Genomic DNA, 27,784 nt, shown 5'->3' on the forward strand with positions numbered 1-27,784 from the left:
TCACATTGCACAAAAAGTCTGGTCCATCTTAAATTCTCTGTTTTAATGTTAATGCTGGTCAGTGGTGCCTAAGCTTCCAAGGGAGGCAGGTCCAACCCCCATTTCATGTCATGGCCTGAACTAGCTTCTCAGGTTGCTTTGAGAACCCCTTGGCCAAAAGGGGACCCATTCAGTCCATTGGGAATGTGAGAAGTGTATTTTTTTTTTTTTTTTTCGAGATGGAGTCTCTCTTTGTTGCCTAGGCTGGAGTGCAGTGGCACGATCTCGGCTCACTGCAATCTCTGTGTCCCAGGTTCAAGTGATTCTTTTGCCTCAAACTCCTGAGTAGCTGGGATTACAGGCACGTGCCACCTCGCCTGGCTAATTTTTGTATTTTTAGTAGAAATGGGGTTTCACCATATTGGCCAGGCTGGTCTCAAACTCCTGACCTCAGGTAATCTGCCCACCTCGGCCTCCCAAAGTGCTGGGATTACAGGCGTGAGCCACCGTGCTCGGCCACTGGGGTTACAGGCATGCGCCACCTCATCTGGCTAATTTTTGTATTTTTAGTAGAGACGGGGTTTCACCATCTTGGCCAGGCTGGTCTCAAACTCCTGACCTCAGGTAATCCGCCCGCCTCGGCCTCCCAAAGTGCTGGGATTACAGGTGTGAGCCCCGGTGCCTGGCCAGAATTGTATTTTTTAATTTGGGTTGTGTGTGTGTATGTGTGTGTGAGACAGGATCTCTCTGTAGCCCAGGCTGAAGTGCAGTGGTGCGATCTTGGCTCACTGCTGTTTCCACCTTCTGGGCCCAAGTGATCATCCTGTCTCAGCCTCCCAAGTAGCTGGGACCACAAGTGTGCACCACCGTGCCTAGGTAATTTTTATGTTTTCTGTAGAAACAGGGGTCTCACTATGTTGCCCAGGCTGGTCTCGAACTCCTGGGCTCAAGTCATCCACCCTCCTTGGCCTCTGAAACTGCTGGGATTACAGGCATGAGCCACTGCACCTGGCCTATTCTTTAAATTTTGTGTGTGTGTGTGTGTGTGTGTGTGTGAGTTGGAGTCTCGCTCTGTCACCCAGGCTGGAGTTCAGTGGCGTGATCTTCGGTCATTGCAACCTCCGTCTCCTGGGTTCAAGCAATTCTCCTACCTCAACTCCTGATTAGCTGGGACTACAGGCGTGTGCCACCATGTCCGGCTAATTTTTATATGTTTAGTAAAGGCAAGGTTTCACCATGTTGGCCGGGCTGGTCTTGAACTCCTGACCTCAGGTGATTGGCCCACCTTGGCCTCCCAAAGTGCTGGGATTACAGGCATGAGCCACTGTATCTGGCCTATTCTTTAAATTTTGTGTGTGTGTGTGAGTGAGTTGGAGTCTTGCTCTGTCACCCAGGCTGGAATAGTGCAGTGGCACGATCTTGGCTCACTGTAACCTTTGCCTCCTGGGTTCAAGCGATTCTCCTGCCTCAGCCTCTTGATTAGCTGGAACTACAGGCATACGTCACCATGCCCAGCTAATTTTTGTATTTTTAGTAAAGACAGAGTTTCACTATGTTGGCCAGGCTGGTCTCGAACTCTGGACCTCAGGTGATCTGCCTGCCTCGGCCTCCCAAAGTGCTGGAATACTCCAGCGCGTGAGCCACTGCGCTAGGCCGACCCGTGCATTTTTTTTTCCTCTGACCACGTATCCTTGACCCCCTAGGGACACAGTTAATGGTGTGCAGTTAACTTTCCTTCTGCAAAGCTCTTGGCAGAATTCCAGGTAACTTATTTTATCCTAATGAAATACACAACAAAGGGCCCTTTGATGTTTGTATTGACTCCTGTCTCCCAGCGGAGACAAATCACAAGGAAAAGAAAAAGCAAAAATATTTACCCTTTAGGGTTCCCTTCATGTATCGCAAACACTGACCTGCAGGGAAGCTCACACGAATGTAATTTAGAAAAGCTTTCTGTGGCTGGGCACGGTGGCTCTCGCCTGTAGTCCCAGCATTTTGGGAGGCCAAGGGTGGGGGGATGCGGATCACGAGATCAGGAGTTCGAGACCAGCCTGACCAACATGGTGAAACCCCATCTCTACTAAAAATACCAAAAAATTAGCTGGGCGTGGTTGGTGGGCGCCTGTAGTCCCAGCTACTCAGGAGGCTGAGGCAGGAGAATCACTTGAACCCAGCAGGTGGAGGTTGCAGTGAGCCAAGATCATGCCACTACACTATTCCATCCTGGGCAACAGAGCAAGACTCCAAAATCACATGCACACACACAAAAAAAGAAAAAAGAAAAAGAAAAAAAAAAAAAAAGAGAAAAGCTTGTTGTGATCAATCAGATGTTTCTGTTGTTAACGAAAAAGCAACATCAGCTGTTCACCTCGTGTTCACTCACCAGCTCACTCAACCCAAAGCACCTTCGTTTCTCAGGATGCACCATCCCATCGTTTCTCCTGTAATTTCTCCGGTTAGCGTTGATTTGTGCTGTTAAAATGCAAACCCACTTTACGTTCCTGCTTTACGGTTGTGACTTCCAATCTCGCTGTTCTTGGAAGGGACTTCCAGCCTGGAAAGAGAAGGAGGTGTAAGAGAGCATCTGTGGATCTTCCCGGCATATTCCTCCTCCTACGAGGTCAGCTCAAGAGCACAGAGCTTATCTCCACACAAGCAAACTCCCACTCTTCCTGTCATTGAACATAAGGAAGAAACACAGGATTCTCCTCTTTTCTCAGTTGCATAAGCAAATCCTTATGCAAACATCTGAAGAGACATCAGAGAATCTTTGCCTGTGCCAGATGCCCTTCGGGGGACAGTCTGCGTCTGCTTTGCTTGGAGTGGCACAGGAGCTTGATGTGCCTAAGGAGAAGAGCATTGAGAACTTGTTGGCAGGATGATTGGTCCTGAAACTGCACAGGGCTGCCCTAGGATTGGGTTATCAGGGGAGGTATATGTCCTGGTCCTGTAGGTCACAATCCCAGTGTTACTAAAAGGGGTCCCTCTTGGGTCAGGTGCAGTGGCTCACGCCTGTCATCCCAGCACTATGGGAGGCCGAGGCGGGCGGATCACAAGGTCAGGACATCGAGACCATCCTGGCTAACACGGTGAAACCCCGGCTCTACTAAAAATACAAAAAATTAGCCGGGCATGGTGGTGGGCGCTTGTGGTCCCAGCTACTCTGGATGCTGAGGCAGGAGAATGGCGTGAACCCAGGAGGCGGAGCTTGCAGTGAGTCCAGATCACACCATTGCACTCCAGCCTGGGTGACAGAGTGAGACTTTGTCTCAAAAAAAAAAAAAAAAAAAAAACCAGAAAAAAGAGAGGTCCCCTCTCCAGACCCCAAGAGAGGATTCTTGGACCTCGGGCAAGAAAGAATTCAGGGCAAGTCCATAGAGTAAAGTGAAAGCAAGTTTATTAAGAAAGTAAAGGAATACACTGGGCACAGTGGCTCATGCCTGTAATCCCAACTCTTTGGGAAGCCAAGGCAGGTAGATCACTTGAGGCCAACAGTTCGAGACCAGCCTGACCAACATGGTGAAACCCTGTCTCTATTAAAAATACAAAATCAGCCAGGTGTGGTGGCGCATGCCTACAATCCCAGCTACTTGGGAGGCTAAGGCAGGAGAATTGCTCGAATCTCGGAGGTGGAGGTTGCAGTGAGCCGCGATGGCACCACTGCTCTCCAGCCTGGGTGACAAGAGTGAATCTCCATCTCAAAAAAGAAAAAGTAAGTAAAGAAATAAAGAATAGCTACTCCATCGCAGAGCAGCCCTGAGGGCTGCTGGTTGGTTATTTTTATGGTTGTTTCTTGATGATATGCTAAACAAGGCGGATTATTGATGAGTTTTTCTGCACAGTGGAGGAGATTTCCCAGAGCGAAGGGTTCCTCCCCCTTTTAGACCATACAGGGTAACTTTGAGTCATGGCCATGGCATTTGTAAACTCTCCTGGTGCTGGTGGGAGTGTCTTTGAGCATGCTAACACATTATAATTAGAGTATAAAGAGCAGCGAGGATGACCAGCGGTTGCTCTCTTTGCCATCTTGGATTTGGTGGGATTTGGCCAGCTTCTTCACTACAATCTGTTTTATCAGCAGGGTCTTTATGACCTGTATCTTGTGCCGACCTCCTGTCTCATCCTGGGACTTACAATGCCTAACCTCCTGGGAAATGCAGCCCAGTCGGTCTCAGCCTCATTTTACCCAGCTCCCTATTCAAGATACATTCACTCTGGTTCCAACGCCTCTGATGCTACGTTCCAGGGATTACCTCCTGGGAAATGCAGCCCAGTTGGTCTCAGCCTCATTTTACCCAGCTCCCTATTCAAGATACATTTACTCTGGTTTCAATGCCTCTGACACTACGTTCCAGGGATTACTTCCTGGGAAATGCAGCCCAGTCGGTCTCAGCCTCATTTTACCCAGCTCCCTATTCAAGATGCATTCACTCTGGTTCCAACGCCTCTGACACTACGTTCCAGGGATTACGGCATGAACATACTGTTTTCAGGACCCTATCTAGCCCACCATGCTAAGGAAACACCCAACAAACATCATGCTTATTAAGTTTCCAGGCAGGTGCCTCTCTATCCCAGCTTCATTATTGTGTTCTTCACAAGTATTTTCAGAGCTGCCCTTGGCCATCTGCAAGATGCACGGTGAACAAAACGGATGCTTGCTCTCAGAACACACTTCCTTCCCTGACAGTTTCTCGCCTAGCAGCTAGTTTGGCTTCCCAAGGGAAATCTTGTCCTTTGCCCTTGTGGGGCTTACTTAAAATCAACTCATCATGAGGAAGATTAATCAGAGAAAAAGACATACAATTTTTTTTTTTTTTAACTGTGAGCATGAGGAAAATCACAGAGTGTATACTCAATATCCCAATGGGGGCAAAATACTTCTGTAACCTGTTTTCAGATGGTGAGAGGGGACATGGGGAATGTAGGTAATTCTGTTGAGCGGTAATAAGTGATGAGTAGGAAGATTGAATAGATACTTGGGAGAATGAATGGGGGAGGGAACAGAGATTGACTTAATAATGGTTCTCTTTGGAAATTAAATACTCCTTGGAGACCAGTCATTACTTTGTAAAAAGGTCTGTTCGAGCGGGCTTACATCTTAGCAGTCTTTCCTGTAGTCAAGAAGATCCCAGGGAGGGAGGGAAAGTGAATTGTAATAATCCCCACATGTTCAGGGAGGGACCCTGTGGGAGGTCATTGAATGATGGGGGGCAGGTTCTTCCTGTGTTGTTTTTATGATAGTGATTAAGTCTCACAGGATCTGATGGTTTTATAAAGGTGGGTTCCGCTGCACATGCCCTCTTGCCTGCCGCTGTGGAAGATGTGCTTTTTCTCCTGCTTTGCCATCCGCCATGATTGTGAGGCCTCCCCAGCCATGTGCAACTGTGAGTCCATTAAACCTGTTTCCTTTATACATTACCTAGTCTTGAGTATGTCTTCGTTAGCAGCGTGAGAACAGACTAACACAGAAAGGAAAAAAAAAAAAGTGTTTTACTTGGTGGATGTCTCTGGTTTTTATGTCAATAGGGGAAAAGTCCCTTCCAAGGTCTTTTAATCTCTAAGGGTTTTTAATTTAAAATATTTGTTTTACAAAGGAGCCATATTTTCGGGTGAAATTCTCTGTACAGAGCCGACAATTCAACCCAGAGCAGATAATTCTGTTTTATCAGACTGACCAAGAGCTATGCTGATCTTGTGTATTTGGGGGATTACTCTTTGCTCAGCTGATGTTCAAGGAAGGCAATGGCTTTGGGAAAAAGTTCAGTATGTATCCGTGAAACTGCTAACTTCTGGGAGTTACCGTAGTTTGGATATGGGTTATTTGCTCCCACCAAATGTCATGTTGAAATTTGATCTCCAGTGTTGGAGGTGGGGGTAGTGGGAGATGTTTGGGTCCTGGGGGTGGTTCCCTCCTGAATAGATTAATGCCCTCCCTCAGGGCTGAGTAAGTTCTCACTCTATTGATTCCCTCAAGAGATGATTGTCAGAAGAGTCTGGCACCTCCAACCCGTCTCTCTTTCTTCCTGTGTCTCTGTGTGATCCCTACACACTGGCTTCCCTCTGCCCTTCCATCATAAGTGGAAGCTCCTTGAGGTCCTCAAGGTCCTTCTTGAGAAGAAGATGCTGGTGCTAAGCTTCTTGTACAGCCTACAGAACTGTGAGCCAAATGAACTACTTTTCTTTATAAAATACCCAGCCTCAGGTGTTCCTTTCTAGCAACATTAAACGGACTAAGACAGGGCCCCATACTCATAGCTACCTTTTAATGTATGACTGAAATGAGGAGAGGAGGACACAGACACACACAGATGGATGACCCTGTGAGTTCTCAGGGAGAAGATGGCATCTACAAGCCAAGGAGAGAGGCTGCAGGAGGAAGCAGCTCTGCAATGCCTTGATCTCAGACTTCCAGCCTCTAGGACTCTGGGAAATAAATATCTTTTGTTTAAACCACCTGGTCTGTGGTCCTTTGTAATGGCAGCCTTAGCCAACTCATATACTCCTCAAAAGCCTGACACATATGCTCATTTGGAGATTTGGGAGGTGTGCTTGGAAATGACAAGATTGAAAGTCTACCAGGCATTTCACATCAATCCTTCCATCATCCTCTCCAAACCTCTGGGATGGTTTGCCTTTCTCTCTTGTAAAAATCACTTCTCCCTTCTGACCACATAAATATTCCAGACAACAGACTCTTCGGAAACAAGTGCTCACACCTGTGTCCTCTGTTAACTCTTCCTAAAGACACCAGACGCTGGGGGAGTGATTGGGGCTGGAGGGGCGACTGACCGACAAAACCGAGACTGTAGGGTAGGGAGAGGGGAGCAGTGACACGTCAGATGAGTTTTACAGGTTTCCTGAAGCAACAGCTCTTATTATGGGCTCCTGGTGTTGCTAACTGCCTGTTATGGGCCAAATTGTGTCCCTCTCCAATTTTATACATGGAAGTCTTGATCCCCAGGACTTCAGACTGTGACTGTGTTTGGAGATGGGGTCTTTAAAGAGGTGATTAAGGCACCATGAGGTTATTAGGGTGAGCCCTGCTCCTATTGGAATCATATCTTTACAAGAAAAGGAGATGAGGACACAAACACACACAGAGGGACGAGCCTGTGAGGACACAGGGAGAAGACGGTGTCTCCAAGCCCAGGAGAGAGGCCTCAGGAGGAACCAGCCCTGCCCACACCTGGATCTCAGACTTCCAGCCTCCAGAACTGTGGGAGAATCAATGTCTGTTGTTTATAAGCCACCCAGTCTATGATATTCTGTGATAGCAGGCTGAAATGGACTAAGACATCCCATAAGAAGAAGAGACGAGGACACAGACACACACAGAGGGATGACCCTGTGAGGACACAGGGAGAAGATGGTGTCTCCAAGCCCAGGAGAGAGGCCTCAGGAGGAACCAGCCCTGCCCACACCTGGATCTGGGACTTCCAGCCTCCTGGACTTGGGAGAATCAATGTCTGTTGTTTCTAAGCCACCCAGTCTATGGTATTCTGTGATAGCAGCCTGAAATGGACTAAGACATCTCATAAGAAGAGGAGAAGAAGACTCAGACACACACAGAGGGATGACCCTGTGAGAACACAGGGAGAAGACGTGTCTACAACCCCAGGAGAGACGCCTCAGGAGGAACCAGCCCTGCCCACACCTTGATCTCAGATTTCCAGCCTCCAAGACTTTGGGAAATAAGTATATATTGTTTAAGCCACCCAGTCTGTGGTCGTTTGTTATGGCGGCCTTAGCCAAGTAATATACTCCTCAAAACCCTGGCACATATGCTCAATTGGAGATTTGGGAGGTGTGGTTGGAAACTCGGACCCCGAAAATTTTAGATTTCTATTGGAAGGAAGATTCAGGGTGCAAATTTGTAGTATACCTGCTGATCTGTCTCCTAAATGAAACACATCATTCCCAAGCACTTGTCTTTGTGCAAAGATCCATTTTGCAACCAACCATATATAATGTGTGAGGCCCTTTCACGAGGCTGGTTTAATTAAAAATTCACATCTTCCTGACATCTTAAATATAAGAGCATTAAGATATGTGGCTTTAACAGTTTGTAGCAGCTGGGATTTCGAGGAGGGATGTTTTGTCGTTAGGTTGGGAAAATAGGTTCTATTGACATGTGTTCAGCTTAGCTATTATTGTTCTTTTTTGTTACAGAAGTATAATGGCGAATTTTTTAGAAACACATCTATTACCTTTGATTTTGTGTCATATACAGAAGGGGATGTTTTTGTTCCTGCAAACCCCATAAAAGCCAGTGATGCATTTTCATAGCCCTCTCTTGGCAGAAAACTGCCTTTGAAATTTCTGGATAAAGAACATATTTTCTGATCGCTTTTTTTTCTTTCCTGGTGATTTATCTCAAAAGCTTCAACTTTTCCCCTCCCGTTAGTAGAACACAGGTGAGTAGTAAAGTATGAACCATTTTTTATTTTCTTCTTACAGTAGAATTTTTTCATTGCTTACAAATATAGGTGCCCCTGGCTTCAGAGAATCACACTTTTCCATGTCACTAAATTCAGACACCACCATGGACGGTGAATTTGAGCAGAAGTGAGAGGTGTGTCACTTCCTATCAGAAGCCTGGGTCATGGTTGCCCTTGGAGAACATAATTTTTGAAAATATTTATTTTACATTAAGTTCTGGGATACATCTGCAGAACGTGCAGGTTTGTTACATAGGTATACGTGTGCCATGATGGTTTGCTGCACCTATCAACCCATCATCCAGGTTTTAAGCCCCACATGCGTTAGGTATTTGTCCTAATGTTCTCCTTCCCCTCACCCTCAACCCCCTGACAGGCCCCGGTGTATGATGTTCCCCCCCTGTGTCCATGTGATCTCATTGTTCAACTCCCACTTCTGAGTGAGAACATGCGGTGTTTGGTTTTCTGCTCTTGTGTTAGTTTGCTGAGAATGATGGCTTCCAGCTTCATCCATGTCCCTGCAAAGGACATGAACTCATTCTTTTTTATGGCTGCATAATTCATAGTATATATATGCCACATTTTCTTTATCCAGTCTATCATTGATGGGCATTTGGTTTGGTTCCATGCCTTTGCTATTGTAAATAGTGCTGCAATAAACATACATGTGCATGTGTCTTTATGGCAGAATGATTTATAATACTTTGGGTATTTTCCCAGTAATGGGATTGCTGGGTCAAATGGCATTTCAAGGTTCTAGATCCTTGAAGAATTGCCACACTGTCTCCACAATGGTTGAACTAATTTACACTCAACAGTGTAAAAGCGTTCCTATTTGGAGAACATCTTTTGTTCTCTCTCTCCCTCCCTGAGACTGGAAGTATTCCAGAACAGGGCTGCTTTATCACCCTGGGTCCTATTCTTAAGATGACAAATAGTGAAGCCCCCATTGGTGAGCAGGTAGTATGGGTGAGAAACAGACTTTGGTGATGTTAGCTGCTGAGATTCTGGGGTTGTTTGTTATAGCAGCATCACCTGGTCTGTCCTGACTAATACACATATCGATTATTTACTTTTCATCGAATTACTTTGTTCAGCTGTGTGCTAATAGAATGAAAATGCTTCTTTGTGCAAAAAACACTAGCTAATAATATAGATCCTTAGTTCCACGAGCATTTTCTACCTTGTAGTCCTTGATGCAAGGACTTAACAAATTATTTGGCACCTGTGCAAGGGCGTTCATATAAAGAGGCAGCAGCTTAATTTTGCTTGTTTCCCAAGCAATCTGTTCAGGGTGGTCTAGACACAGAGTGGTCAGATGAAGGATAATGACCCAATGAAGACATTTTCTAGGACATGTTCCCTGGCTGTGCCATAGGGGTGACCACATTTAAGTCTAGTAAGGTTAAAGATCAGAGCTGAATACTGCTGAAACTTGAGTGTCCTAAAAATTCCTTGTTAAAGGTATCCCATGGAGGATCCAGGTCTCACTACATGATTTGAAAATGGTCTTATTTGGAGGGATCAAATTAATCAGCTCACAACAAGATGCTTGTATACTTGTGGTATTGAGATCTCAGTGACAGATACCTTTTCGTTTTTTCTTTGAGACAGAGTCTTGCTCTGCTACCCATGCTGGAGTGCAGTGGCAATCACATAGCTCACAGCCCCCTTGAACCCCTGGGCTGAAGATATCCCCTCAACTCAGCTTTCTGAGTAGCTAGAACCACAGGTCTGTGCCACCACAGCTGGCTAATATTGTAATGGTGAGACCTTCATTTGTACCAAAAAATAAAAAATTGCCAGATGTGATGGTGCACACTTGTAGTCCCAGCTACTTTGAAGGCTGAGGTGCGAGGATTGCTAGAGCCTAGGAGTTTGAGGCTACAGGGAGCCATGATTGTACCACTGCACTCCAGCCCGAGCAACAGAGTGATGTTGCCCAGGCTGGCCTTGAACTCCTGACCTCAAGCAATCCTCCCACCTTGGCCTCCCAAATTGCTGGGATTACAGGTGTGGGCCACCACACTCAGCCAGTATTGAATACTTTCTGATGGCAGGTTGAGAAGACATGACTGGTAGAAAAAAATAAGTTCCTAGGGCCAACCACATGGGGGCAGACTTTGTTGGGGCACCATGGCAACAGTTCCCAGTGGCAGGACCTGACGTTTCAGGAGTCAGGGAGAAGGGAGACCGTGGAATACAGATTGAGACGTGGTAAGGACAGTCCCAAATGTTGCCTATCCCAGTTTTGTTAAGCAAAAGTCTCAGTTGTTGATTCCTTTTGTGGGCTGAAGGTATAATTTGGCTTTTTCTGCCCAATATGATGTTTGTGAGATTCATCCATATCCTCCAGATGTAGGAGCTTCCTGGATTTTACAGCTCAGGGTACCTTGGGGAACTGGAGGCAGAGCTTACTCTTGTTAATAACTAAAATCATAACAGTGATAGTTGACATTTATCCAGCTCTTGCAGTGTCTAAGGGGCTATCCCAAGAGCTTCCTTTATGTGCGTTGCCTTGTTTAATTTTACAGCCTTCTCATCATGGTTACACCATTATTATCTGAAGTTACAAGTGCACAAACTGAGACCTAGAGGGTTTCAGGACTAGCTGTGCATGCCTGGAAAAGTTTATGACAGTTCTGGGTTTGCAGCTTCACTCAGTGTGGCTGAGAGCTTGTAATCACCGGGCTTCTGCCCACAGGAAGCAAGCAGGGTGAGGATGGACTGGGTTCCTGGTAATCTTGATTCTGACTCTTTAATAGTAATTAGACACACATCTAGCTGAGGTGCCATCAGCCCTGTTGTTTCCTGAGGTAGCTTTAATGCTGATGGTAGGGTCGGCTTTTCAACTGTGCCTTTGCAGCCCTTGGAATAAATTTCATTGTAGGAAGCACTGAGTCACCATCTTCAAAGCAGGCAGCAAAGACCTTCAGAGCTGCTCCAGGGAACGCAGACAGCTAAGTTTGTTTACCTTCTGGAAATGTCAGATTTGGAGGTTCATTGCATTTGTCAGGGGAGCAATGTGCCTCTGTTTGACATCGCCTCACCCTGCCATGCGGCTATGCTTCTCTTCTCTGCTCCTGAAGGTCTCAGAGAGCCAGGCTGCAGTCCAAGTGTCACCCCTTAATTTCAGCAGGCAGGCTGTTCTCCCGTGTCAGGGAACAACCTGAGTTTCAGAAAAGTGTCAATTTTGTGCTGCCAAGGAAGAATTTGGGCTTAGGCAAATTGTAAGGTCATAGCAGATGCAAGCCCCAAATTTAGTTCCGAATCGTGTTTTAATTATGATTTCAGGCAAATGCAACACACCGAAATATGTGACAAATATAAATGTAGTCACACCACCTACATTGGGGAATGACTTGTCCTGCAGCATTTTGGGGTGGGGAAGAGGGAAATTCCCAACATTGTGTTAAAATATCCTACATAAGAATATAGAGTTAATCAACTGAAATACTGGATTTGTTTTGTTTTTACTCCAAAGACTAGTTAGACATACTCATGACACAAGAGTCACATAGTCTACTTTTGAGACTTAAAGAGAGAAACTAGAAGCTCAGAAAGCAGATTTTGATTGGCGTTAAGCACTGGGTAAGTGGGAAGAACAGAGAGAAGAATGAGTTTCTATCCTTCATCCGTCTTTGTTCTGCTGCCTGTAAGCCCAGTTCATCTGTTGTTGTTGTTTTTTTCCCAAGGGGATCCAGTACAGAATGCAGCATCTATCAGCCACAGGCACTGGATGTAACTATGCTTTGGTGAGCTTTCTTCTTGGGAAAACACGAAGAAATCACGGGCATTATTACTGTGTCTGCGAGTGTCGCTGACAGGGCTGGCAGTGAGACCCTTCACTCTCTCAGGAGATCACACTGGTCTCTGTTTTAATTTGCTTAATTGTGCATTAAGGCTTATCTTTTCCTTGCTGGTGCTTGTCCTTAGTTTATCACGCGAGGGAATTAAGATTCATTGGTTGGCCGGGTGTGGTGGCTCATGCCTGTAATCCCAGTACTTTGGGAGGCCGAGGCAGGCAGATCACGAGGTCAGGAGATCAAGACCATCCTTGCTAACACGGTGAAACCCCGTCTCTACTAAAAATACAAAAATTAGCTGGGCATGGTGGTGGGAGCCTGTAGTCCCAGCTATTCGGGAGGCTGTGACAGGAGAATGGCATGAACCCAGGAGGCAGAGCTTGCACTGAGCTAAGATCACATCACTGCACTCCAGCCTGGGCAACAGAGCAAGACTCCATCTCAAAAAAAAAAAAAAAAAAAAATCACAGGTAAGGAATGCGTGGAGGGCTCTTTTATAACGTATCAATGCACAGCATAGATGGAAAGCATTCTTAGATCAAAAGAGCGTGCCCAGGTTATTTCCCCAAATGAAACTACCCATAAACAGACTGAGGTCCAGATGGCGAATCACCATTAGCAGCTCCCTGGAGAGCTCCACACATGCCTGCTGACAGTCACCGTCCCCCTGCTGCCATCACGGTCTTCTAACACTGCTGATAGTTTTGACCATTTTCATACTTCATGCAAATACATCATAGAGTAGGTGATTTGGGGGATTCAGGGTATAATTCAGCCTTTTCTGCCTAAGATGATGTTTGTGAGATTCATCCATGTCATGGCGTGTCAATATAGCTGTTTCATTGTCAATGATGTTTAGCATTTTTGTGTGTGAACACATCATGACTTATTTATCCACTCTGCTGCTGATGGGCATTTCAGAAGTTTCCCATTCGCAGATACTGTCAATCAGGTACCTGGGAGCACTCTCGTCCATAGCAATTGTGACATATGTGTGGCTGTTGCTAGGGAGTTTCTACCCAGGGGAGGACTCAGTGCACCATGGTCTGGAGGACTATTTTGAAAAGAATGCTGTAAATTCGGTGAAAAGAGGGAGTGACTGATGACAAAAATCCTCCTGCGGCAAAGAAGGTGGTAGTGGGCAGAATCTTCTACAGAGATCATCTCACTCTTCATGCACATCCCCACTAAACTTACGAGAAACTTGAAAAGGGAAGAAATTTTTGCCCAAGGGCACGCTTGGTAAAAACCTAAGATCCTTCCTCCTTCCCTGGATGGCTTGTATTCTAACAGAAGCTCGGATAAATTCTGAAGTAAAGGGTTGGTATTTGATTGAAACTGATTTTGACATGATTTGTGAGTTTTTAAACCTTCCCAGGGGCATTCATTGCCTTAAAATTCTAAAAAAAATTCAGGGCCATCTTAAAAGAGCTGATGGTTATAGACAAATCAGGCCATCTAGCAGAAGCATGAAAGAGTGGATGTAAAATGAAACTCACGTATAGACAAATCAGGCCATCTAGCAGAAGCACGAAAGAATGGATGTAATATGAAACTCACCTATAGACAAATCAGGCCATCCAGCAGAAGCATGAAACAGTGGATGTAAAATGAAACTCACCTATAGACAAATCAGGCCCTCTAGCAGAAGCATGAAAGAATGGGTGTAAAATCAAAGTCACCTATAGACAAATCAGGCCATCTAGCAGAAGCATGAAAGTATGGATGTAAAATGAAACTCACCATGGCATATTGGAACACTCACTATCTTAGTCTGTTTTTTGTTGCTATGACCAAATACCTAAGACTCAGTAATTTATAATGAAAAGAAATATATTTATGACAGTTCTGGAGCCTGGGAAGTCCAAGGATGAGGAGCTGCATCTGGTGAGGACCTTCTTGCTAGTGGGGACTCTCTCTGGAGAGTTTTGAGATGGGGCAGGCCTCCTGTGGCACAGAGGCTCATGAGAGAAAAACAACCTGGCTTTTGATCACAGGCCTGCTCTTCTGATAACTAACCCACAGCTTTGATAACTCATTAATTGATTAATTCATGAAGGGATTAATCCATTCATGAGGGCAGAGCCTCATCTAAACACTCTTACCTTGGGCACCCAGCCTCAACATGACTTTTGGTGAGGGCAAACCATCGCACTTACAAACCGTCTGCTTATGTTGAATTAAATCTAGGTGGTTGAATACACACTCAGAGCTGTGACTCTTTGGTTTGATTTATCTCAAAAAGCTCTCAAAGTCCTCATGCTCTGCTGAGCCCTCTCTCTCAGTATAGGTGGCATTTGCTATATAGCTGGACACTGAAGTTGGCAGCTGAACTTGGCTAGCAACAGGAGAGAGACTGATGGGTTAGAGTCATTATAAATTAGTACTATTTTATATTAGAAAAAAATTGCAAAACTGAACTATTATTATTAATCTTATCATTATTTTGAGAGGGGGTCCTGCTCTATCGCTCAGGCTGGAGTACAGTGGTGCAATCATAGCTCACTGCAGCCTCAAACTCCATACTGTAGCTCTGACCACACCACGCTCTGACCATAGCATAGCTCTGACTATACGCCAGCTCTGACTATGCTGTAGATCTGATTGTACTGTAGCTCTGACCATAGCACAGTTCTGACTATACCCCAGCTCCGACTTTACTGCAGATCTCACCATACTACAGCTCTGGCCATACTGTAGCTCTGACCATACTGCAGCTCTGACCATAGCACAACTCTGACTATACCGCAGCTCTGACTTTACTGCAGATCGGAACGTACTGCAGCTCTGATCATACTACAGCTCTGACCATACGCCAGCTCTGACTATGCTGTAGATCTGATTATACTGTAGCTCTGACCATACCACAGCTCTGACTATACGCCAGCTCTGACTATGCTGTAGATCTGATTGTACTGTAGCTCTGACCATAGCACAGCTCTGACTATTCCCCAGCTCCGACTTTACTGCAGATCTCACCATACTACAGCTCTGGCCATACTGTAGCTCTGACCATACTGCAGCTCTGACCATAGCACAACTCTGACTATACCGCAGCTCTGACTTTACTGCAGATCGGAACGTACTGCAGCTCTGATCATACTACAGCTCTGACCATACGCCAGCTCTGACTATGCTGTAGATCTGATTATACTGTAGCTCTGACCATACCACAGCTCTGACTATACGCCAGCTCTGACTATGCTGTAGATCTGATTATACTGTAGCTCTGACCATACCACAGCTCTGACCACAGCACAGCTCTGACTATACCACAGCTCTGACTTTACTGCAGATCTCACCATACTGCAGCTCTGGCCATACTGCAGCTCTGACCATAGCACAACTCTGACTATACCCCAGCTCTGACTTTACTGTAGATTGGACTATACTGCAGCTGAGACCATATTGCAGCTCCTGCCACAGCACAGCTCTGATCATACCACAGCTCTGACTGTACGGCAGCTCTGACCATACCTCAGCTCTGACCATAGCACAGCTCTACCACTCTCCAGTTCTGACTATACCGCAACTCTGACCATACCTCAGTTCTGACCATACCACAGATCTGGCCATAGCAGAGCTCTGACTCTACCGTAGCTCTGACTATGCTGTAGATCTCACTATCCTCCAGCTCTAATCATACCACAGCTCTGACCATAGCATAGCTTTGACCATATCTCAGCTCTGACTGTACTGCAGCTGTGATCATACCGCAACTCTGACCATATCATAGATCTGACCATACCACAGCTCTTACCATACTGCAGGTCTGATCGTGCCACAGCTCTGACCCTACTGTAGATCCGACTATACTTCAGCTGTAACCACACTGCAGCTCTGACCATACCCTAGATCTGATCATGCTTCAGCTTTGACCATCCTGCAGCTCTGACCAGACTGCATGCAGTGCTGACCGTACTGTAGATCTGACTCTGGCAGTCCTAACCATACTGCAACTGTTACCACACTGCAGGTGTGACCATACTGCAGCTGACTCTGCTGCAGATCTAATCATATTGCAACTGTTACCACACTGCAGGTGTGACCTCACTGCAGATCTGACTCTGCTGCAGCTCTAATCATATTGCAACTGTTTACCACACTGCAGGTGTGACCATACTGCAGATCTGACTCTGCTGCAGCTCTAATCATATGCAACTGTTTACCACACTGCAGGTGAGACCATACTGCAGCTCTGACCTCACTGCAGATCTGACTCTATTGCAGCTCTAACCATACTGCAACTGTTACCACACTGCAGGTGAGACCATACTGCAGCTCTGACCTCACTGCAGATCTGACTGTATTGCAGCTCTAACCATACTGCAACTGTTACCACACTGCAGGTGAGACCATACTGCAGCTTTGACCTCACTGCAGATCTGACTCTATTGCAGCTCTGACCCTAGCATAGCTCTGATCATGCTGCAAGAAGTGAAGGAGATGAGAGAGAGAACTAAGGCCGCAATGCTGTTTGCATAGCTTGTTGGCATGGCTGCCAGGGATCTTGGATCCAAAGTTAGGAGTACTGCTGCTGCTTCTCCCAGGGATGGGTCTGCCTCAGTATCACTGCAGAGTCAGTCCTGCGGGGTTGGGGCAGCCGTGCACATGTGGTGTCTGTGGCCAGTGTTCCGATGGGTTTCAGAGCAGTGGCTGAAACTGTCAATGAAACCCCCAATGTCTGACATCTCAGAAGGCTTCTCAGGTCTCCCACATGGCAGCTTTTTTTTTTTCTCTTTAAAATATAAACTTTTTTTCATCCTTTACTAAGAAATAACATTTCCCTATACACCTGACCTCAGCAACGTACACCATACCGAATAATTACAAATGGTCACTGCATTTGTGAAAAGATAATCAACATGCCAGATAATGAAAGAAATACAACATTAAAAAAAAAAGAGGCTATACTTGCCCATACGTTTGGCAAACATACAAAGAAAATTGACAATACTGACAGGTTTCAGGGTATCGGGCAAAGGGATTATCTGTTAAGGATGGAAACTGGTAACATCAATTCTAGATGGCCCATTTACACATTATTTGGAGAGATTAAAAAAGTACCCATCCACTGAACCAGCAATTTAATGTGTAGGGGTGTAGCCTACAGGTCGCAGGTGCACAAAGACTGTGTAAAGGGAATTGGCTGCAAAAAGGTATTTATTTGCAAACCATTGGGAATGAATTGGAATCAATTTATAGGTTGATGGTTAAGGGTTATATACAGTTGTTAGTTGTGAGCAACAGAAATAGATTCTAGTTGATAGAAGAAATTTAATAGATATCGGGCAGGTTAGATAAAGGATGAGAAGATTAGGAAATTATAGGTAGAACCCCATGAAGGCTGCTGGATAAGAAGTCCTTGTGTATAAACCATGTGTATACCCGCCATGCCCCAGTTATACACAGCCTGCTTAGGACACAGCTTTGTTGAATTACCTGTAGACCCCAGACTCCTCTGTTGAAGCGTTCTTGCTTCCATCATGAATAATTACTGAACTTTTTTTGTTTTCTTACATCCTTTCCTCAGAATTCAAGGTCCCTGATAAGACATCTTTGAGGTCAGGCATAAATCATCACTTCACATCTTCACGGCAATGCAACGAAGACAAGTATCTGTCTCCTTGGGTCTGTCTAACAAGGAGAAAAGCCTGGCTTCCCACCAGCATCCAGGCAATAGTGGATTCCCTCTCCATAGATGTCAAAAAAGAAACAGATGCTCCTGCAGGTGAAATGAGCTCTGGTCCACGATGCAACGCAGGTTGTGCAGAAAATCAAAGAGGAACCAAGCCAGAAGTATCCCCCAGGACAAATCATTAAGGGGGAAAAGGCAAGTGGTACAATGCTTTATTTTATGATTCTACTAGAAAAAAAAAAAATAGTGGCATTCATTAAAACATTGAGATAATTGGCAGGTAGAATGAACCAAAAACTATTAACAGAGGTTCCCAGGAGAAAGGAAGACAATTGATACAGGGTGTGAGGTAGAGAGGCATAATTTGTTCTAGTGATCCTGTCATTCCAGCCTTTCCAATGATAATATATTGATGAATGCATTGCCCAGATAACATTTAAAAAGGTTTTAAGTGGCTGGGCATGGTGGCTCACGCCTGTAATCCTAGCATTTTGGGTGGCCAACACAGGTGGATCACCTGAGGTCAGGAGTTTAAGACCAGCCTGGCCAACATGGAGAAACCCCGTCTCTACTAAAAATACAAAAAATTCGCCGGGCGTGGCGGCACATGCCTGTAATCCCAGCTACTCGGAAGGCTGAGGCACGAGAATCACTTGAGCCCGGCAGGGGGGTGGGGGGCGGAGGTGGCAGTGAGCCAAGATCATGCCATTGCACTCTAGCCTAGGCAACAAGAGCAAAACTGTGTCTCAAAACAAAACAAACAAAAAGGTTTAAAGTGGCCGGGTGTGGTGGTTTGCCTGTAATCCCAGCGTTTTGGGTGGCCAAGGCAGGCGGCTCACCTGAGGTCAGGAGTTCAAGACCAGCCTGGCCAACATAGAGAAACCCTGTCTCTGCTAAAAATACAAAAATTAGCTGAGCCTGGTGGCGGGTGCCTGTAGTCCCAGCTACTCGGGAGGCTGAGGCAGCAGAATGGCATGAACCCGGGAGGCGGAGGTTGCAGTGAGCCGAGATCTCACCACTGCACTCCAGCCTTGGAGACAGAGTGAGACTCTGTCTTTAAATAAATGAATAAATAAATAAATGCAATCTGTCTTAAATAAATAAACACATAAATAGGTTTAAAACATGTTTAACAAGCATGAATACATATATATGGTCATGTGAGAGTGAGCATACAAGCAGATAGTGGTCTGGCCATCTACATAGATAAAACTCTGACCCACAACCTGCCAAGAAAACCAACCCATTATCCACCGTAACCACCCCAGGAAGCCACCTTCTGTGTACAAGTCAGACATGCAGGATGTCAGATCACTATCTCCAGCTAACAGTCCAGGAAGGCAAACAATATCTTCAGGCACCATGGGCCCCAAACAAGCAAGACTTGATTCATAACCACCAGATTTCCTAATGTTTGCCTCGATTTAAAATTAGGAAGATGGCTGGGTGTGGTGGCTCACGCCTGTAATCCCAGCACTTTGAGAGGCCGAGGCGGGCGGATCACAAGGTTAGGAGATTGAGACCATCCTGGCTAACATGGTGAAACCCCATCTCCACTAAAAATACAAAAAAAAAGTAAACTGGCATGGTGGCAGGTGCCTGTAGTGCCAGCTACTTGGGAGGCTGAGGCAGCAGAATGGCATGAACCCGGGAGGCGGAGGTTGCAGTGAGCTGAGATCCTGCCACTGCACTCCAGCCTGGGTAACAGAGTGAGACTCCATCTCAAAAAAAAATTAGAAAGCTGAAGAGACACCATCCTAACTAATCCCAGGGGTGCCCTACTTCTTCTGAGCCTCCTACAGCTTTAGAATGTGGACAGCCTCTAATTAGGGCATGCCTGCAGTCTTCCCTGATTCTCCTATCCAAGGTTCCTCCTGTGGTTCCTGCTTTTACGTTTTTTGCTAAATGCAAGGGACGGTGGTTTCCTCCCTTGGTATGGCAAGCCCTGGATAAATCGTTTCTTCTTCCTCACCATTGGGTGATCTTCTGTTATTTCCATAGTGACCAGTCATCATCACCTTGTCATCAGCAGCATGTCAATGTAGCATGCAAAGTGGGGCTGGTGGATGGAGATGTCTTTTGCAGAGCCAGGGATTCCACGTGGAGCATTTACATTGGGACATTCACTGTTGAGGGTACTTCCCCCCTCCCCTGCAGACCACCCCCACCAAGGGTCAACCCAAGACCCCCAAGCTCACTTTCTTTCCTCCAGGTCTTCACTCTGCGATGTCAAGTCGTTTCATCTCTCTGAGTTCCTCTTTCTTTATTTGCTAGAAAGAGATCCTGCCCTCCCTTTCCTATGACTCTTAGGTTTGTTCTGTGATAAGGTGATTCAAGGGGTAGACACTGCTTCATAAGCTGACCCACAGTGACTGCTGGAAATGAGAGAGGTTGGCTGGGCTCAGTGCTTCATGCCTGTGGTCCCAGCACCTTGGAAGGCCATGGTGAGAACATTGTTTGAAGCTGGGAGGATCGTTGGAAGCCTGGGCAACATGGCAAGACACTCATCTCTACAAAAATAAAAATAAATTATCCAGGTGTGGTGGTGTGTGCATGTAGTCCCAGCTACTCTGATGGCTGAGGTAGGAGAATCCCTTGAGCCCAGGGGTTTGAGGCTGCAGTGAGCTAGGATTGCATCACCTCATTCTAGCCTGGGCAACACAGTGAGACCCCACCTTTAAAAAAAAAAAAGGAAGAAAAAAAAGAGCTCACCTTTCATTTCTGTACCACTGATGTTGGCAGTTGTGATGCTAAAAGTGAAATTGGTCCTGTTCTCTCTTTCCTTTTTGTAAATAATTTCATTTAGACTTGAGGGGGTCTCCTTCTAGCTCCTAGTTTCTTTGTGTATCTGTCTGTGTGTGTGTGTGTGTTTGTGTGTCACAGAGAGCAAGAGACAGCGAGAGAGAGAGAGAGAGACAAAGATATTTTTCTCTTTTGGTATTCAGTGGATGCGCGGCCAGGAAGGAGTGTTTGCTGGTTTTCTGGTGAGTCAAATAAAAACAAATGTGGATTTAGATAAGAAAGAAATTTGAAAAGACAATCACAGGCTGGGTGTGGTGGCTCATGCCTGGAATCCCAGCACTTTGGGAGGCTGCAGCAGATCACTTGAGGTCAGGAGTTCAAGACTAGCCTGGCCAACATGGTGAAACTTTCTCTACTTTAAAAAAAGAAAGAAAGAAATAGCCAGGCATGGTAGCACACACCTAAAATCCCAGCTACTCCAAAGGCTGAGGCTGGAGAATCACTTGAACCTGGGAGGTAAAGTTTGCAGTGAGCTGAGATTGTGCCACTGTACTCTAGCCTGAGCAACAGAGAGAGACCCTGCCTCAAAAACAAAACAGCAACAACAAAACGAAAAAAGAAAAGGAAAGACAATTGCAGTAGGGAGATTGCTTGACTGTGAGAGTTGTAAGCATCTCAAAGACTCAGGCAGAAATAAATTTCATTTATAGGGAGATGCATGTCAGAATAATTGATCAGGAAAGTATTTCCCTTGATGTTCGTTGATTTTTCAGGAGGGGCTGTTGAAGAGGGGCTGTCCCACATTCCAATGTACAAGGGTGTTCAGAGGAGCTGGGGGTGGGTAGGGGAGGAGAAAACTTCAAGTTTGGTCCACAAGCACATTATTCCTATTGATTGTGGGGATGAACAGATCAGCTAGACATTTACGAAGCAAAGAAGGAATTTGGAGGCTGGGCACGGTGGCTCACACTTATAATCCCAGCACTTTGGGAGGCCAATGCGGGCAGATCACCTGAGGTCAGGAGTTCAAGATCAGCCTGGCCAATATGGTGAAACCCAGTCTCTATTAAAACTACAATGTTAGCTCGGCCTGGTGGAGCATGCCTGTAATCCCAGCTACTCGGGAGGCTGAGACAGAGTTGCTTGAACCCTGGAGGCAGAGGTTGCAGTAAGCCAAGATCACGCCATTGCACTCCAGCCTGGGCAACAAGAGCATAACTCCGTCTCAAAAAAATATAAAACAAATAAAAATTTAAGAAGGAAATAAAAAGAAGGGATTTGGAGAGTCTGGTCTGGCCTTGCATCTGGAGATGCAAGGCAGCCATGCATCTTTCCTAAGTCATGAGAGAAAGGCGGTACTTTACAGCAATCACTTCTCAGAATACAAAAAGGTAAGGGGAATTGAGAGGTATGCTGCCTAACACAGTGAAATTTTTGTCTATACAACAAAATATAACAACAAAAAATTAGTTAGATGTGGTGGTGCGCACCTGTAGTCCCAGCTACTTGGGAGGCTGAGGCAGGAGAATGGCGTGAACCCAGGAGGCAGAGGTTCCTTCCTTCCTTCCCTCCCTCCCTCCTTCCCCTTCCTTCCCTCCTTCCCCCTTCCTTCTTTCCTTCTGTCCCTCCCTCCTTCCCCTTCTCCTTTCTTCCTTCCTTCCTCCCTCCCTTCCTTCTTTCCTTCCTTTCCTTCCTTCCCTTCCTTCTCTTCTTTCCTTCCCTTCCTTCTCTTCTTTCCTTCCTTCCCTTCTTTCCTTCCTTCCCTTCCTTCCTTCCTTCCCTTCCTTCTCCTCTTTCCTTCCTTCCCCTTCTCCTCTTTCCTTCCTTCCCCTTCTCCTCTTTCCTTCCTTCCCCTTCTCCTCTTTCCTTCCTTCCCCTTCTCCTCTTTCCTTCCTTCCCCTTCTCCTCTTTCCTTCCTTCCCCTTCTCCTCTTTCCTTCCTTCCCCTTCTCCTCTTTCCTTCCTTCCCCTTCTCCTTTCCTTCCCCTTCTCCTTTCCTTCCGCTTCTCCTTTCCTTCCCCTTCTCCTTTCCTTCCCCTTCTCCTTTCCTTCCCCTTCTCCTTTCCTTCCCCTTCTCCTTTCTTCCTTCCTTCCTCCCTTCCTTCTTTCCTTCCTTCCCCTTCCTTCCTTCCTTCCTTCCTTCCTTCCTTCCTTCCTTCCTTCCCTCCCTCCTTCCTTCCTTCCTTCCCTCCCTCCTTCCTTCCTTCCTTCCCTCCCTCCTTCCTTCCTTCCCTCCCTCCCTCCTCTCTCTTTCTCTCTCTTTCTTTGATGGAGTCTCACTCTGTCACCCAGGCTGGAGTGAAGTGGCACATTCTCGGCTCACTGCAACGTCAGCCTCCCAGGTTCAAGTGATTCTTCTGCTTCAGCCTCCTGAGTAGCTGGGACTACAAACGCGCACCACCACACCCAGCTAATTTCTGTATTTTTAGTAGACACAGGGTTTCACCATGTTGGCCTGGCTGGTCTCGAACTCCTGACCTCAGGAGATCTGCCCATGTCGGCCTCCCACGATGGTGGGATTACAGGTGTGAGCCACCCCACCTGGCCCAGGTAGGGAGATTTCTTACCCTTCACTGTTTTCTAGAAACACAGCACTCAGAAAAGTTCAATAGTGTCTGGGACAAGATACTTAGGTAATTTGAGGGTCTTTTAAATAAAAGAATAAAAAATTACATATACACATTTAGACATAAAAGTGAATTTTCGTTTAGAATAAAATCACAGCAAATTGCAAAATCTGGAAAAGCTGATGGGCAGCCTCCAAAATCACAGGATTTAGAGAGTAACATTTTTATGCATTCACTGTCAGACACAATCCTATTTCCCCTACAACTTCTAGCCATTTTTGTCTCATCCACACAGGCACGGGAAAGGTATTTCATTCTTTCCTGTAGCACAGCTGACTGTGATTTATTTTTCAGACTTTAGAAAAGTATCTTCGAGCCAGGCATGGTGGCTCACGCCTGTAATCCCAGCACTTTGGGAGGCCGAGGCGGGCGGATCACAAGGTGAGGAGATTGAGACCAGCCTGGCTAACACAATGAAACCCCATCTCTACAGTAAAATACAAAAAAAGAAAAACAAATAGCCAGGCATGGTGGCGGGTGCCTGTAATCCCAGCTACTCGGGAGGCTGAGGCATGAGGATAGCTTGAACCCGGGAGGCGGAGCTTGCAGTGAGCTGAGATCACACCACTGCACTCCAGCCTGGGCGACAGAGCAAGACTCCGTCTCAAAAAAAAAAAAAAAGAAAAGTTTATTTGAGCATTGTAATTTCTTCTTTTTTTTAATTGTATTATTTTACTTTAAGTTTTAGGGTACATGTGCACAATGTGCAGGTTTGTTACATAGGTACACATGTGCCATGCTGGTGTGCTGCACCCATTAACTCGTCATTTAGCATTAGGTATATGTCCTAACGCTATCCCTCCCCCTTCCCCCACCCCTCAACAGTCCCCGGAGTGTGATGTTCCCCTTCCTGTGTCCATGTGTTCTCATTGTTCAATTCCCACCTATGAGTGAGAACATGCGGTGTTTGGTTTTTTGTCCTTGCGATAGTTTGCTGAGAATGGTGGTTTCCAGTAATTTCTTATTTATTTATTTATTTATTTTGACATGGAGTCTCCCTCTGTCACCCAGGCTGGAGTGCAGTGGCGCAATCTCGGCTCACTGCAACCTCCGCCCCCTGGGTGCAAGCGATTCTCCTGCCTCAGCCTCCCGAGTAGCTGAGACTACAGGCACCCTGCCAGCACATCCTGCTAATTTTTTTTTGTATCTTTACTAGAGATTGGGTTTTTCCGTGTTGGTCAGTCTGGTCTTGAACTCCTGACCTCAGGTGATCCAGCCATCTCGGACTCCCAAAGTGCTGGGGTTACAGGTGTGGGTACCTGCGCCTAGCCAATTTCTGGTTTTTTTTTTTTTTTTTTTTTTTTGAGATGGAGTCTTGCTCTGTCACCAGGCTGGAGTGCACTGGTGCGATCTCGGCTCGCTGCAACCTCCACCCTCCCAGATTCACGCCATTCTCCTGACTCAGCCTCCCAAGTAGCTGGGACTACAAGCACCTGCCAGCGCATTCGGCTAATTTTTTTTTGTATTTTTACTAGAGATGGGGTTTTTCTGTGTTGGTCAGTCTGGTCTTGAACTCCTGACCTCAGGTGATCCAGCCATCTCAGCCTCCCAAAGTGCTGGGGTTACAGGTGTGGGTCTCTGTGCCTAGCCAATTTCTGTTTTTTTGTTTTGTTTTGTTTTGAGATGGAGTCTTGCTCTGTCACCAGGCTGGAGTGCACTGGTGCGATCTCGGCTCACTGCAACCTCCACCCTCCCAGATTCACGCCATTCTCCTGACTCAGCCTCCCAAGTAGCTGGGACTACAAGCACCTGCCTGCGCATTCGGCTAATTTTTTTTTGTATTTTTACTAGAGATGGGGTTTTTCTGTGTTGGTCAGTCTGGTCTTGAACTCCTGACCTCAGGTGATCCAGCCATCTCAGCCTCCCAAAGTGCTGGGGTTACAGGTGTGGGTCTCTGTGCCTAGCCAATTTCTGTTTTTTTGTTTTGTTTTGTTTTGAGATGGAGTCTTGCTCTGTCGCCAGGCTGGAGTGCACTGGTGTGATCTCGGCTCGCTGCAACCTCCACCCTCCCAGATTCACGCCATTCTCCTGACTCAGCCTCCCAAGTAGCTGGGACTACAGGCACCTGCCAGCACATTCGGCTAATTTTTTTTTTTTTGTATTTTTAGTAGAGAAGGGGTTTTTCCATGTTGGTTCAGCCTGGTCTTGAACTCCAGACCTCAGGTGATCTACCCGCCTCGGCCTCCCACAGTGCTAGGATTACAGGCGTGAGCTACTGCACCCAGCCAGTTTCTTATTGAGAATGTTATGCAGCTAATATTGCTGTCAACTATGGGGAAAAGCTCATTTTCTCTTCTACAAAAATTGGAAGATTTCTTGACATTGCAATTTCTTCTCAGCATTCATTGGCTGGTTGGTTCTCAATGTTCTCAGAGTAGCAGTATTTCAAACATTGTATGCTACCTGTGTTGATGTTGTACTTTGTCCTAAATCGCTAAAAAATAGAAGGGTTTTTGCAATGAGATAATATGAGCGACTTTTTTTTTTTTTTTTTTTTTTTTGAGATGGAGTCTCACTCTGCCATTCAGGCTGGAGTGCAGTGGTGCGATCTCGGCTCACTGCAACCTCTGCCTCCCGGGTTCAAGCAATTCTTCTGCCTCAGCCTCCCGAGTAGCTGGTACTACAGATGCATGCCACCACGCCCAGCTAATTTTTGTATTTTTAGTAGAGATGGGCTTTCACCATGTTGGCCAGGATGGTCTCAGTCTCTTGACTTCATGATCCACCCACCTTGGCCTCCCAAAGTGCTGGGATTACAGGTGTGAGCCATGGTGCCCGGACTCTTTTTCTTCTTTTTGTTCTTTTGAGGCTGCGAATGGATTAGATAAGGCCATCCCATGTTGGAGAAAATGATCTCCCTTCCTCAGGCTACCAATTCAATTTCTAACATCACTGGGAAGCACCCTCACAGATACCCCAGAGTGACATTCAATCAAACATCTAAACACCCCATGATCCAGTCAAGTTAACACATAATATCAACTGTTCCAACCTCATTCTAGATATAAGAAGGGCCCTAAATGCAATGACAGCTGTTCTTCTAAGAGACAGGAGAGGAGACGCAGACACAGAGGAGAAGGTCACGTGTAGACAGAGGCAGAGACTGCAGTGATGCAGCCACAAGCCCAGGGATGCCTGGAGCCCCCAGGAGCTGAGAGAGGCAGGAAAGAGCCTCCCCTAGAGCCTCCAGAAGGAACTGGATACAATTGGAATGGGTTATATGGTGATCCCCAAAATATATGTTTATTTCCTTTTCCCCAGAACTGTAAATGCAATCTTATTTGGGAATAGGATCTCTGCAAATGTAATTAGTGAAGGATCTTGAAATAAAATTGTCCTAGATTAGGGGGTCCTAAATGCAATGACAGGTGTCCTTCCAAACACAGAAGAGGAGACCCAGACACAGAGGAGAAGGCCACATGGAGACAGAGACTCAAGTGGTGTAGCCACAAGCCCAGGAATGCTGGGAGCCCCTGGGAGAGGCGGGAAGTATCCTCCCCTAGAGCCTCCAGAAGGAACTGGATAAAATTGTAATGGGTTATATAGTGAGCCCCAAAATATGTATGTTTATGTCCTGTTCCCCAGAACCTGTAAATGCAATGTTATTTGGAAATAGGGTCTCTGCAAATGTAATTAGTTTAGGATGTGAAAATAAAATTGTCCAAGATGAGGGAGCCCCCTAAATCCAATGACAGGTGTCCTTCTAAGACACAAAACAGGAGACCCAGACACAGAGGAGAAGGCCACGTGGAGACAGAGACTGGTGTGATGTGGCCACAAGCCCAGGGATGCTGGGAGCTCCCGGGAGCTGGGAGAGGCAGGAAGGATCCTCCCCTAGAGACTCCAGAGGGAGATCAGCCCTAAGATACCTTCATCTCAGACTCCTGGTGTCCAGGATTATGTGAGCATACATTTCCTTTTTAAGCCTTGAAGGTTGTGAAATTGGTCACGGCTGCCTTGAAGGTCGCGAAATCGGTCACGGCTGCCTTGAAGGTCGCGAAATCGGTCACGGCTGCCTTGAAGGTCGCGAAATCGGTCACGGCTGCCTTGAAGGTCGCGAAATCGGTCACGGCTGCCTTGAAGGTCGTGAAATTGGTCACGGCTGCCACTACAAACTTTCCATGGATAGAGGACCCCCTTTCTGACTCATCTGCACATTCTGGTCTGGAATTTAGGATGGCAGTGAACCAGCTGCCCAATGTGTAGTGATCTCCTTGTCTGTGTATCTAGGAATGGACCAGCCATACAGCCAAGAAACCCACCACAAGCAGTGTTCTTGAATGTCCCAAACTGCAGGCGACTTTTCTGCTCTGGCCCGTGGGCATGTCCTGGGAAGCTTGTGGTACAGGAAATCCAACTTACAGCTTCCATCTGGGTAGAGCTGACCTTCCAAAGAGTGGAAGCTGTCTCAGTTCCTCGCCTGGTCCGTCCAGGGCAGATATCTGAAGGCATGGATGCTAGAGAGATTTTCCCTTGGCTAAGGTCCAAGGTTATTTTCTGGGCACTTCCTTGCTCGTGATATTATTTTGTGAGCTCTCTAAATGCTTTGGAG

Source organism: Pongo abelii, chromosome Y (genome assembly GCF_028885655.2).
Source record: "Pongo abelii isolate AG06213 chromosome Y, NHGRI_mPonAbe1-v2.0_pri, whole genome shotgun sequence".
Lineage (NCBI taxonomy): Eukaryota > Metazoa > Chordata > Mammalia > Primates > Hominidae > Pongo > Pongo abelii.